This window comes from Macaca mulatta, chromosome 19 (genome assembly GCF_049350105.2).
Source record: "Macaca mulatta isolate MMU2019108-1 chromosome 19, T2T-MMU8v2.0, whole genome shotgun sequence".
Classification (NCBI taxonomy): Eukaryota; Metazoa; Chordata; class Mammalia; order Primates; family Cercopithecidae; genus Macaca; species Macaca mulatta.
The window spans coordinates 4895411-4907021 of NC_133424.1; the positions used below are offsets into that span (position 1 = coordinate 4895411).

Below are 11611 nucleotides of genomic sequence, written 5' to 3' on the forward strand. Positions count from 1 at the left end.
TTGGGAGGCTGAGGCAGGAGAATCGCTTGAACCAGGGAGGCAGAGGTTGCAGTGAGCCATTGCACTCCAGCCTGGGCAACAAGAGTGAAACTGTCTCAAAAAAATAATAATAAATAAATAAATAAATAAATAAAAGGTACATATTCTGGTATGTGAATCATATCTCTATTTATTTATATATTTGGTATTTTATTTTATTTTATTATTATTTTTTTTTTGAGACGGATTCTTGCTCTGTTGCCCAGGCTGGAGTGCAGTGGCCGGATCTCAGCTCGCTGCAAGCTCCGCCTCCCGGGTTTACGCCATTCTCCTGCCTCAGCCTCCTGAGTAGCTGGGACTACAGGCGCCTGCCACCTCGCCCGGCGATGTTTTTTGTATTTTTTTTAGTAGAGTCGGGGTTTCACTGTGTTAGCCAGGATGGTCTCGATCCCCTGACCTCGTGATCCGCCTGTCTCGGCCTCCCAAAGTGCTGGGATTACAGGCTTGAGCCACCGCGCCCGGCCAGTATTTTATTTTTTGAGACTGAGTCTCGTTCTGTCACCCAGGCTGGAGTGCAGTGGTGTGATCTCGGCTGACTGCAATCTCCACCTCCTGGGTTCGGGCGATTCTCCTGCCTCAACCTCCTGAGTAGCTGGCATTATAGGTGTGTGCCACCACACCTGGCTAACTTTTGTATTTTTACTACAGATGTGGTCTTACCATGTTGGCCATACTGGTATCGAACTCCTGAGCTCAGGTGATCCACCCGCTTCGACCTCCCAAAGTCCTGCGATCGCAGGTGTGAGCCACCGTACCCGGCCTAGGAGAAATACTTTCTGAGCTGCCGACTTCTCCACGGCCTCTGAATTCACAGCGGCTGGGGAGATGGTGCCTGGGTATTTTCACTGGGCAGCTAAGAGGCAACTTCAATTAGTTCCAGAAGTCAGAAGCCCTGGTAGCGATGCTGGGACTGGGTCTGTCTCCACCACACCACTCAGTATTCCCATTTGTGCAATGGGTCCTTCTGTCCCGTTTTTACCCAGCCCAGGCCTCTCTCTGCACCTAAGCGGCAGCCTCTTGCCCCACCCTCTCTCTTCCAGACTGGATGGCTGCCTCCCAGGCACCTCTCAGGACCTGGCCACAGAGCTCCAAAGCCCAGGGCCTGCTGCCTTTTGGATCATGGCTCAGGGCCCAGTCTCTACCTCTCTCTATGGCCCAGTACCCTTTAGCTCAGGAAGTCTCATCTGCACTGACTCTGCCTCCTTCCAGGGGACACTGGGTGATATCTGGAGACAGTTTTAGGTGTCGTGATTGGGGAGGGGGTGGGTGGAGGCCAGAGACACAGCTCAGCACCCTGCAGTGCCCAGGACGGACCCGCCCCAGAGGTCGATCCTGCCCCATCGTGTCACCGCACCGAGGGGCCAAAATTCTAGCCTGGGCTCACTTCAGTCTTGCTCCCTGTGGAAGATGCCTGCATACTTCTCCCGCTCTGTGCTCTGCAGAGAAGAAAAACCGCTGGCCAGTGACCTCTGGGCGAGGCGGGACTTCAGCCATCCACTGCCCTCTACCACCACGCCTGGGGTCAAGCCCCTACAGGCACCCCCTTGTCCAAAGCAGACAGTCCCTACTTTGGCATAAGGGGGGGACCCTGGCCCCTGGCTTTACCTACTTTGGGGTGATTCCTGGACCCTGGAGATGAACCCCAAGGGTCACCCTCACACCACGGGACCCCCCCAACAATGGACAAGGCCAGTCTGTCCTCTCCCTCAGCCCCCAGTTGTGCAGAATCCGCCGCATGACACCCCCAGCGTGTAGCTGAAGAGTCACTCCAGACTTCGGGGCGGGGGCGGGGCCGTGGGAGGGGAGATCATGGCTGCGGTTCTGGTCCAGTCATACGTCCTGGGTTGGTTCTTTTTTTAAGAATCACCGCAATTTAAAGAGCAGAATCCTCCCTCCCTCCAGCCCACCTGCCACGTGGGCTGGCCCCTGTCCCCCTCTCCTTCTCTCTCTGTCTCTGCCAGCCCGGCTTGGCTGCGGGGACCCGGGCTTCGGTTTCACTTTGGTATCACCGGTTTCACTTTCAGGGCTGGGGACAGAGAGAGGAGAGAGGGACAGAGAGAGGGACAGAGGCGGGGACGGTGGCATCGTCAGGTCAGGGGCCGGGGAGGGGTCCACCACCTGCCGCTCCTTTTCCTGACCTTCCTCTGGCCTGGGGGCGGACACTGAAAGTCAAGGTGACGGGGTCAAGGTCAAATTCTCCCCGTGTGACCTTGGGTGGGAAAAGCAACTTCCTACTATCCTTGAGCCTCCTTTCCTGGACCCCCCAGTTACCCAAAAGTGGGGCTAAGAATCACGTACACCCCATCCGGCGCTGGGAAGTTCAAAGGCTCCTCCGACACCGTGGACCATCCCATCATGTCCCCGTGGGAGGGGGCGGGGAAAAGCCCCAGGCAGAACAGGATGTCGGCCGCTCCACTCCTTTGGCCAGGGAGAGACCCTTGGCCCAGAAACCACCGGGAAGGAGGCTCTGGGCTGCCCGTGTCCCGGGCCCGGGGTGAGCCACTGTCCCCCAGAACCCCCACCCAGCAGAGGCTGGAGCTCTGTCCGCTGGCAGATCCAGACTGGAAATTCAGTTGGGCATGGCCTCGTCCCCACCCCACCTCCATCCCCACCCCACCCTTAGGTCCTTCCTGCTTGGTGGGGGCCTGGGGCTTGAGCTACTCACTCGAGGGCGGGGACTGGGACCCACTGGCCTTCCTGTCCCCAGCACCCCCACAGGGCCCGGTCAAGGTGCGGCAGGTGCTTGGTGCTGGTCAGGTAGGATAAGGGAGTGACTATTTGCATGTCAATATCAATAACATATCTCAGTAGAGATAGGCGGTTAGTCTGTGTCAAAATGTGAGAGGGTGGTAGTTTTTTTTTTTTTTTTTTTTTTTTAACAGCTTTATTGAGAGATAATTCACATACTGTGCAATTCACCCATTTAGTGTATATAGTTCACTGGGGTTGTTTTTTTTTTTTTCTTTTTTCTCTTTTGGAGACAGTCTCACTCTGGAGTACAGCAGTACAGTCTCAACTCACTGCAGCCTCCACCTCCCAGGTTCAACTGATTCTCGTGCCTCAGCCTCCTGAGTAGCTGGGACTACAGGCGCCCACCACCACGCCTGGCTAATTTTTGTGTTTTAGTAGAAACAGGGTTTCACCATGTTGCCCAGGCTGGTCTTGAACTCCTGAGCTCTAGCAATCCACCCTTCAGCCTCATAAAGTGCTGGGATTACAGGCATGAGTTACCTCACCCAGCCTCAGTGGTTTTTAGTATAGTCACTTGGCTAGGCTGGATGGCTCACACCTGTAATGCCAGCACCTCAGGAGGCGAAGAGGGGCGGATCGCTTGAGGTCAGGAGTTCAAGACCAGCCTGGCCAACGTGGTGAAACTCCATCTCTTGCCGGGCGCGGTGGCTCACGCCTGTAATCCCAGCACTTTGGGAGGCCGAGGCGGGCGGATCACAAGGTCAGGAGATCGAGACCACGGTGAAACCCTGTCTCTACTAAAAATACAAAAAATTAGCCGGGCGCGGTTGTGGGCGCCTGTAGTCCCAGCTACTCAGGAGGCTGAGGCAGGAGAATGGCGTGAACCCGGGAGGCGGAGCTTGCAGTGAGCCGAGATCGCGCCACTGCACTCCAGCCTGGGCGACAGAGCGAGACTCGTCTCAAAAAAAAAAAAAAAAAAAAAAAAAAAAAAAAAAAGAAACTCCATCTCTACTAGAAATGTAAAAGTTAGCCAGGCACGGTGGCGTGCACCTGTAATCCAAGCTACGTCAGAGGTTGAGGCAGGATAAGTGCTTGAACCCGGGAGGCAGAGGTGGCATTGAGCCAAGATCACGCCACTGCACTCCAGCCTGGGCAACGGAGCAAGACTCCATCTCAAAATATAAAAATTAAAAATTAAGAAAATAAAAATTAGCCTCTTCATCATAAAACGGGAATAATAAAAAGAGAGAAAATAGGCCGGGCGCGGTGGCTCAAGCCTGTAATCCCAGCACTTTGGGAGGCCGAGACGGGCGGATCACGAGGTCAGGAGATCGAGACCATCCTGGCTAACACGGTGAAACCCCGTCTCTACTAAAAAATACAAAAAACTAGCCGGGCGAGGTGGCGGGCGCCTGTAGTCCCAGCTACTCGGGAGGCTGAGGCAGGAGAATGGCGTAAACCCGGGAGGTGGGGCTTGCGGTGAGCTGAGATCCGGCCACTGTACTCCAGCCTGGGCGACACAGCGAGACTCCGTCTCAAAAAAAAAAAAAAATAAAATAAAAAAAAAATAAAAAATAAAAAATAAAAAGAGAGAAAATAAATAAATAAATAAATATTAACCAGCCGTGGTGGTGGGCGCCTGTAATTCCAGCTACTCAGGAGGCTGAGGCAGGAGAATCACTTGAATCTGGGAAGTGGAGGTTTCAGTGAGCTGAGACTGCACCACTGCACTCCAGCCTGGGCAACAGAGTGAGACCCTGTCTAAAATAATAATAATAATAATAATAATAATAATAATATGGTTAGAGAGAAAGACAGCGCTGGCTGACTGAGGTGCTGAGGGGATCCACCTGGGCTGGCAGCTCAGTGCTCCTGGAAAAGCCCCTTCTCCACCCCACACAGGGTGGGAACCCAGGACTTCCAAACAGGAGGCTTAGGGAGGCTGCTGCTGGAACCTTAGAAACCCACATTAGCAGCCCAGCATGGTGACTCATGCCTGTCATCCCAGCACTTTGGGAGGCAGAGGCAGACGGATCACTTGAGGTCAGGAGTTCGAGACCAGCCTGGCCAACATGGTGCAACTCCAGCTCTACTAAAAATACAAAGATTAGGCCGGGCGCGGTGGCTCAAGCCTGTAATCCCAGCACTTTGGGAGGCCGAGACGGGCGGATCACCAGGTCAGGAGATCGAGACCATCCTGGGTAACACAGTGAAACCCCGTCTCTACTAAAAATACAAAAACTTAGCCGGGCGAGGTGGCAGGCGCCTGTAGTCCCAGCTACTCGGGAGGCTGAGGCAGGAGAATGGCGTGAACCCGGGAGGCGGAGCTTGCAGTGAGCTGAGATCCGGCCACTGCACTCCAGCCTGGGTGACAGAGCGAGACTCCGTCTCAAAAAAAAAAAATACAAAGATTAGTTGGGCATGGTGGCATGTGCCTGTCATCCCAGCTACTCAGGAGGCTGAGACAAGAGGATCACCTGAGCCCAGGAGGCTGCAGTGAGAGGTGACCATGCCGCCACTGCACGCCAGCCTGGGTGACAGAGTGAGATCCTGTCTCAAACAAACAAAAACAAATGCTGGGCAGGGAAGGGGAAGGGAAGAGGGGAGGGGGAGGAGAAGGGAGGGAGGAGGTGGAGGGAGAGAGGGAGGGGTGGGGAGGGGAAGGGGGAGGGGGAAAGAGAAGAGGAGGGGAAGGGGGAGGGGATGGAGAGGGCAGGGGAGAGGAAAGGAGAGATGGAGGGGAAGAGGGGGGAGGGAAAGAGCAGGGAGGGGAAGACAGGGAGGGGAGATGAAGGGAGGGGGAGGGAGAGAGGGAGGGGTAGGGATGGGAAGGGGGAAGGAGGAAGGGAAAAGAGGGTAGGAGGGGGCCAGATGCGGTGGCTTATACCTGTAATCCCAGCACTTTGGGAGGCCGAGGCGGGCGGATCACATGGTCAAGAGATGGAGACCATCCTGGCTAACACAGTGAAATCCCGTCTCCACTGAATATACAAAAAATTAGCCGGGCGTGGTGGCGGGCGCCTGTAGTCCCAGCTACTCGGGAGGCTGAGGCAGGAGAATGGTGTGAACCCGGGAGGCGGAGCTTGCAGTGAGTCCAGATCACGCCACTGCACTCCAGCCTGGGGCAAGACTCTGTTTCAAAAAAAAAAAAAAAGAGAGGAGGAGGGGATGGGGAAGGCAGGGAAGAGGACGGGAGATGGAGAGGGGAAGTAGGGAAGGGGAGGGGAGGGGAGGGACGGGGCACCTCTGCCCTGCTCTGGGCTTCCTCCTGGGTGCAGATGGGCAGTTGCTTATAACTTGTGCCTCCCACCTCAGGCAGGGGAGCACCTTGGGCAGGGGGAGGAGGAGGGAGGCGCTAAGGATCCTATTTCTGTCGCCTGGGAACGGAGTACTGCTCTTTCCTGTGAAGGATTCCGTGGGTTCCGTGGGGGTGCCCTCTCCCTGCACTCGCCTCCCCTGTGCTCCTGCCACACCCCTAATCCTGGGTCAAGGTCATTTCTCACCTCCCCGTATGCAGGGGTATTGAGCGTCCTGGGCAGAGACCCCAGCCCTCTGCAGACTAGGCCAGACCCCCATGAATTCAGGCCCTCCATAGTCCCCAGTTCTGCCTAAGCTCCCGAGGGGCACGTCCCACACCCCTCCCGGACTCAAGCGATGCTCCCACCTCAGCCTCCGGAGTAGCTGGGACTACAGGCACGCACCCCCACGCCTGGCTAATTGTCTTTTTTGGAGAGACAGCCTGTTTCCCAGGCTGGTCTTGAACTCCTGGGCTCAACTGATCCACCCACCTCGGCCTCACAAAGTGCTGGGATTATAGGTGTGAGCCACCATGCCCGGCCTGTTCCCCTGTTCCCTTTTTTCGTTGAGCTGTTTGTTGTTTCGTTGATGAAATGACAAAGCGATTTATATATTCTGGATCCTAGATGTCTATCCCATACGTGATTTTGCAAATATTAATATTTTCTCTTTTGAACCTTTTTTCTCTTTTGAGAAATATTAATATTACTTTCTCAATATTAATATTTATCAATATAATATCAAATTAATATTTTCTCTTTTGAGCCTTTGGCAGGGGAAGGGAAAGTCTGCCCAACAAGGGGATATTGACCCGGAGCCTGAAGTTTGAGCAGGAGGTGGAAGTGGAGATGAGGGATGGAAGAACCTTCCAGAACAAGGAACAGCAGGTGCGAAGACTAGAAACGAGTAAAGGATTTGCACCTGGGAGGTCAGACGCACTCTTTTTTGTTGCTGTTTTGAAACGGAGTCTCGCTCTGTTCCCCACGCTGGAGTGCAGTGACACGATCTCGGCTCACTGCAACCTCCACTGCCTGGGTTCAAGCGATTCTCCCACCTCAGCCTCCTGTGTAGCTGGGATTACAGGCACCCACCACCACGTCCGGCTAATTTTTGTGTTTTTAGTAGAGACGGGGTTTCCTCATGTTGGCCAGGCTGGTCTTGAACTCCTGACCTCAAACGATCTGCCCGCCTCGGCCTCCCAGAGTGCTGCGATTCCAGGCGTGAGGCACCGAGCCCGGCCTGGATGCACTCTTTACTCCGAGAGAGAAGCGTGCTGATGTCCTTCTCCTCTTTTAAGCATCCCCCACCTCACGCCTGCCCACCAGAGAGGCAGGCCCAGCCCCGTGCATATAGCCCTGAGCACCAGGTGGCCTGGACGCAGGCTCAGTGGGGCTTCGGAGCTGTGTGACCTAGAGCAAGTTACTCCCCCTCCTGACCTCAGCGTCTTTACCTGTAAAATGGGACTCACATTTCTGGTCCCCAGAAGGGTAGCTGGGAGGATGAAGTGGGTGGATTAGATATGGGAAGTGTAGGCCGGGCGTGGTGGCTCATGCCTGTAATCCCAGCACTTTGGGAGGCTGACGCAGGTGGATCACCTGAGGTTAGGAGTTCAAGATCAGCCTGGACAACATGGCCAAACCCTGTCTCTACTAAAAATACAGAAGTTAGCCGGGCGCGGTGGCTCACGCCTGTAATCCCAGCACTTTGGGAGGCCGAGGCGGGCGGATCACGAGGTCAGGAGATCGAGACCATCCTGGCTAACCCAGTGAAACCCCATCTCTACTAAAAAATACAAAAAACTAGCCAGGGGAGGTGGCGGGCACCTGTAGTCCCAGTTACTCGGGAGGCTGAGGCAGGAGAATGGCGTGAACCCAGGAGGCGGAGCTTGCAGTGAGCCGAGGTTGCGCCACTGCACTCCAGCCTGGGTGACAGAGCGAGACTCCGTCTCAAAAAAAAAAAAAAAAAAATACAGACGTTAGCTGGATGTGGTGAGGCGCTCCTGTAGTCCCAGCTACTCGGAGGTTGTAGTGAGCCGAGATCGCGTCATTGCACTCCAGCCTGGGCAACAAAGTGAGACTCTGTCTCCAAAAAAAAAAGATATGGGGAGTGTAGAGTGACACCCACAGGTGCCAGCTAGGGCTGCAGCCTAATCTCCCTTCCAGGGTTCCACATTCAGGATGTCTTCTTTCCTCAGCCCACCTGGCGCTGGCACTAGGATCTTATGAAGTCCCAGAGAGCGTCCTCCTATGTCTGTGACCATTGCTCCTCCTCCCTCCTGCCTCCTCCTCGATGCTCCTCTTCCTTCCTCCCTCCTCCCGCTCCTTCTTGCTCCTCCCCTCCTCCTCCCTGCCCCTCCTCCCTCCTCCCTGCTTTTCCCTGCTCCTCCTTCCTCCCTCCTACTTCCCCCTCCTCTGTGCCCCTCCTCCCTGCTCCTCCTTCCTCTCTTCTACTCCCCCTCCTCCTCCCTGCCCCTTATCCCTCCTCCCTGCCCCTCCTTCCTCCCTCCTCCTCCTTCTTCCTCCCTACTCATCCCTGCTTCTCCTCCCTCCTCTTCCCTACTCCTCCCTCCTTGTCCTCCTCCCTCCTTGTCCTCCTCCCTGCCCCTCCTTCCTCCCTCCTCCTCCTTCTTCCTCCCTACTGACCCTTGCTCCTCCTCCCTCCTCTTCCTTACTCCTCCTCCCTCCCCCTACTCCTCCCTGTTCCTCCTCCTTCCTCCTCTCTGCCCCTCCTCCCTCCTCCTCCATGCCCCTCCTCCCTCCTACCTGCTCCTCTTCCTTGCTCCTCCTCCCTCCTTCCTCCTCCAAGAGCCCAGGGAGCCCAGGGTCGGTGTAACACAGCTGCAAAGCCCTGACAGGAAGGGTCTCCCGCGGCCTGAGAAACGGTGTGAGCTGGGATTCTGGGAGGAAGGGGGACCCAGGACAGCCACTCAGGGCCCAGCCTTTGTCTCTGCACAGAGTTCAAGTCCAGATTGAGGGAGGAGGGGAAGGAGACCTGGACGGCGGTGTTCCTGGGAATTCTAGATAGTTCTAGATACTGACGGAAGTTGCAGCAACATCTGCGTTTGAACCTGCCACTGCTCCAGGCCTGGTGACCTCCAGCCTTTAACCTTGGTGCTCAGTGAGCCTCACTCCAAGAGGCAACCAGCCACCAGCCACCAGCCACACTCAGGGGGCCCAGTAGGCACCCCGCAGCATGGAGGGCCTTTGGTGCTATCTCGGCAGCGATCCCACAGCTCAAGAGGTGGTGCTGGGGGCTTTCAAACCTGCCCCATTTTCTTGCCTGGAGGGAGGAAGGGATCTCAGCTGCATGGCCATATTTTGAACCTCGTTGCTCCCAGCCCACGCCCCCAACCAGGCTGGTCCTCTCCAAGGACCCCTGCCACCCAGTCCTGCCACTGAGCCTTTGCTGACACAGTTGCCCGTGTTGGCCCTGCCACCATCAGGAATGTCCTTTCCAGCACTCAGCTGTGGATTCCCCTCCTTCCCAGGACTTCTCCTCTAGGTTCTGGCTAAATTTGCCTTGAGCCCCAGGGATGGACAGGGGCTCTTATCTTTTAGGGTCCACAGGTCACTGCAGGAGAGCCCCGAACATTTGTGGGTCATGAAAGCAATGTCCTGTGAGGGGAGAGAGCAGGGTGGCGGGACCACAGGACTGCCCATGTCTTCCCCGGCAGAGGTTCGAGTCACCTTCAGCAGGTCACCTAACTTGCAGGGACTCAGCTGTCGCAGAGGTTGTGTGGGGAGAGGCAAACCTGGTCAGCCTATTTGTGGGGTGCAAACAGAAGGGATGTGGGCCTCACTGGAAGTCTGCAGAGAGGATTTGCCCCTCCGTGGACGCTTCTCTCTTGGTCTATGATGAGGTCCTTTTTTTAAATTTTTATTTATTTATTTATTTATTTTGAGACGGAGTCTCGCTCTGTCGCCCAGGCTGCAGTGCAGTGGCCGGATCTCAGCTCACTGCAAGCTCCGCCTCCCAGGTTCCCGCCATTCTCCTGCCTCAGCCTCCCGAGTAGCTGGGACTACAGGCGCCTGCCACCTCGCCCGGCTAGTTTTTTTTGTATTTTTTAGTAGAGACGGGGTTTCACCGTGTTCGCCAGGATGGTCTCGATCTCCTGACCTCGTGATCCGCCCGTCTCGGCCTCCCAAAGTGCTGGTATTACAGGCTTGAGCCACCGCGCCCGGCCTTTTTTTTTTTTTTAAACGGAGTTTTGCTCTTGTGGCTGGAGTGTAGTGGTGCGATCTCGGCTCACCACAACCTCTGCCTCCCGGGTTCAAGCGATTCTCCTGCCTCAGCCTCCTGAGTAGCTGGGATTACAGGCATGCAACACCACACACGGATAATTTTTGTGCTTTTAGTAGAGATGGGGTTTCCCATGTTGGTCAGGCTGGTCTCGAGCTCCTAACCTCAGGTGATCCGCCCGCCTCGGCCTCCCAAAGTGCTGGGATTACAGGCATGAGCCACCGTGCCTGGCCTGTGATGAGTTCCTTTGCGGACAGGGAAACTGAGGCTCTCAGAGGGGATTCTATCTTCCCCAAGGTCACAGGCCAAAGGACAGCAGAAATATCGTCAGGCCTGTGGCCTGATGTTCAAACAGGAGGCCCTGGTCGGCCGCAGTGGCTCACATCTGAAATCCCAGCACATTGGGAGCGGAAAGATTGCTGGGGGCCAGGAGTTCCAGGCCAGCCTGGGCAATGTAAGGGGTGAGATCCTGTCTCTATGAGAAAGTTTCAAAAAATTAGCCGAGCATGGTGGCTCGCACCTGCAGTCCCAGTTACTCAGGAGGCTGAGGCAGGAGGATCGCTTGAACCCGAGAGGCAGAGGCTGAAGTGAGCTATGATGGTGTCACTACACTCCAGCCTGGGCGACAGAGTGAGACCCTGCCTCACACGAAAACATAAACAAAACAGGAGGCCCTGCTGTCCTGAGGGGCTGGTGGTGAGTCACTGGTGGATGAGGAGAGAGCTGGTGTCCAGGTCCCAGCTGGGGTTGAGTCCTTACCTGTGCTGTCCCCCAGGGGGGCCTCTCTGCAGACCTCCATCCCTCCCCTGGGAAGCCCAGCAGAAACCTGAGACTGGGCCTCCAGCTCCAGGTCGCCACTGGGCCCAGGGCTCTCCTGCCCACCCGCCAGGGACTGGGGAACAGGTAACTCCTGCACCACCCTCAACCCACCTGGCCTGTTGCTCCAGGTGTGGCCTGGAGGCCCCGGGGCCCGCACACCTGGTCAGCTCACAGGCCAGGAAGGGGAGTGGAGGGAGGGGTGGGGCTGCCGGCCGCTGCTGGTTTCGTTTTGAGCCGGGGCCCCTTCTCCTTCCTCCCTCCCTCCCTCCCACTCCTCGCCGGACCCCTGCTTTCTGGGAAAGGCTGTGACAACTTCCTCTGAACTCTCCTTAACCTGCCCTGGAGCCCAGGGCCCCCAGGAGGCTGAGTTCCGCCTGCGGGACCTGAGGCTTCCTGCGGGTGACACACCTCCACCCATGGCCACGTGGCCCCAGACCGCCCACCTTCTAGAAGGTTCTTTCTGTGCTGCCCCATCATGTCCCCACCCCAGGTGGAGCTGTCCCCTGCCTGCACCCCATCCACCCTG

General features: G+C 56.3%; 1 long non-coding RNA gene across 1 annotated transcript; it reads right to left on the reverse strand.

The window, feature by feature from the left end:
• Positions 1–759: 759 nt before the first annotated feature.
• LOC144337028 (uncharacterized) lies at positions 760–2457 on the reverse strand. Its single transcript, XR_013409621.1, has 3 exons — positions 2338–2457; positions 1424–1475; positions 760–892 (listed from the first exon to the last, which is right to left on the reverse strand). It is a non-coding gene; the product is annotated as an uncharacterized LOC144337028 (long non-coding RNA).
• Between the last annotated feature and the right edge of the window lie 9154 nt (positions 2458–11611).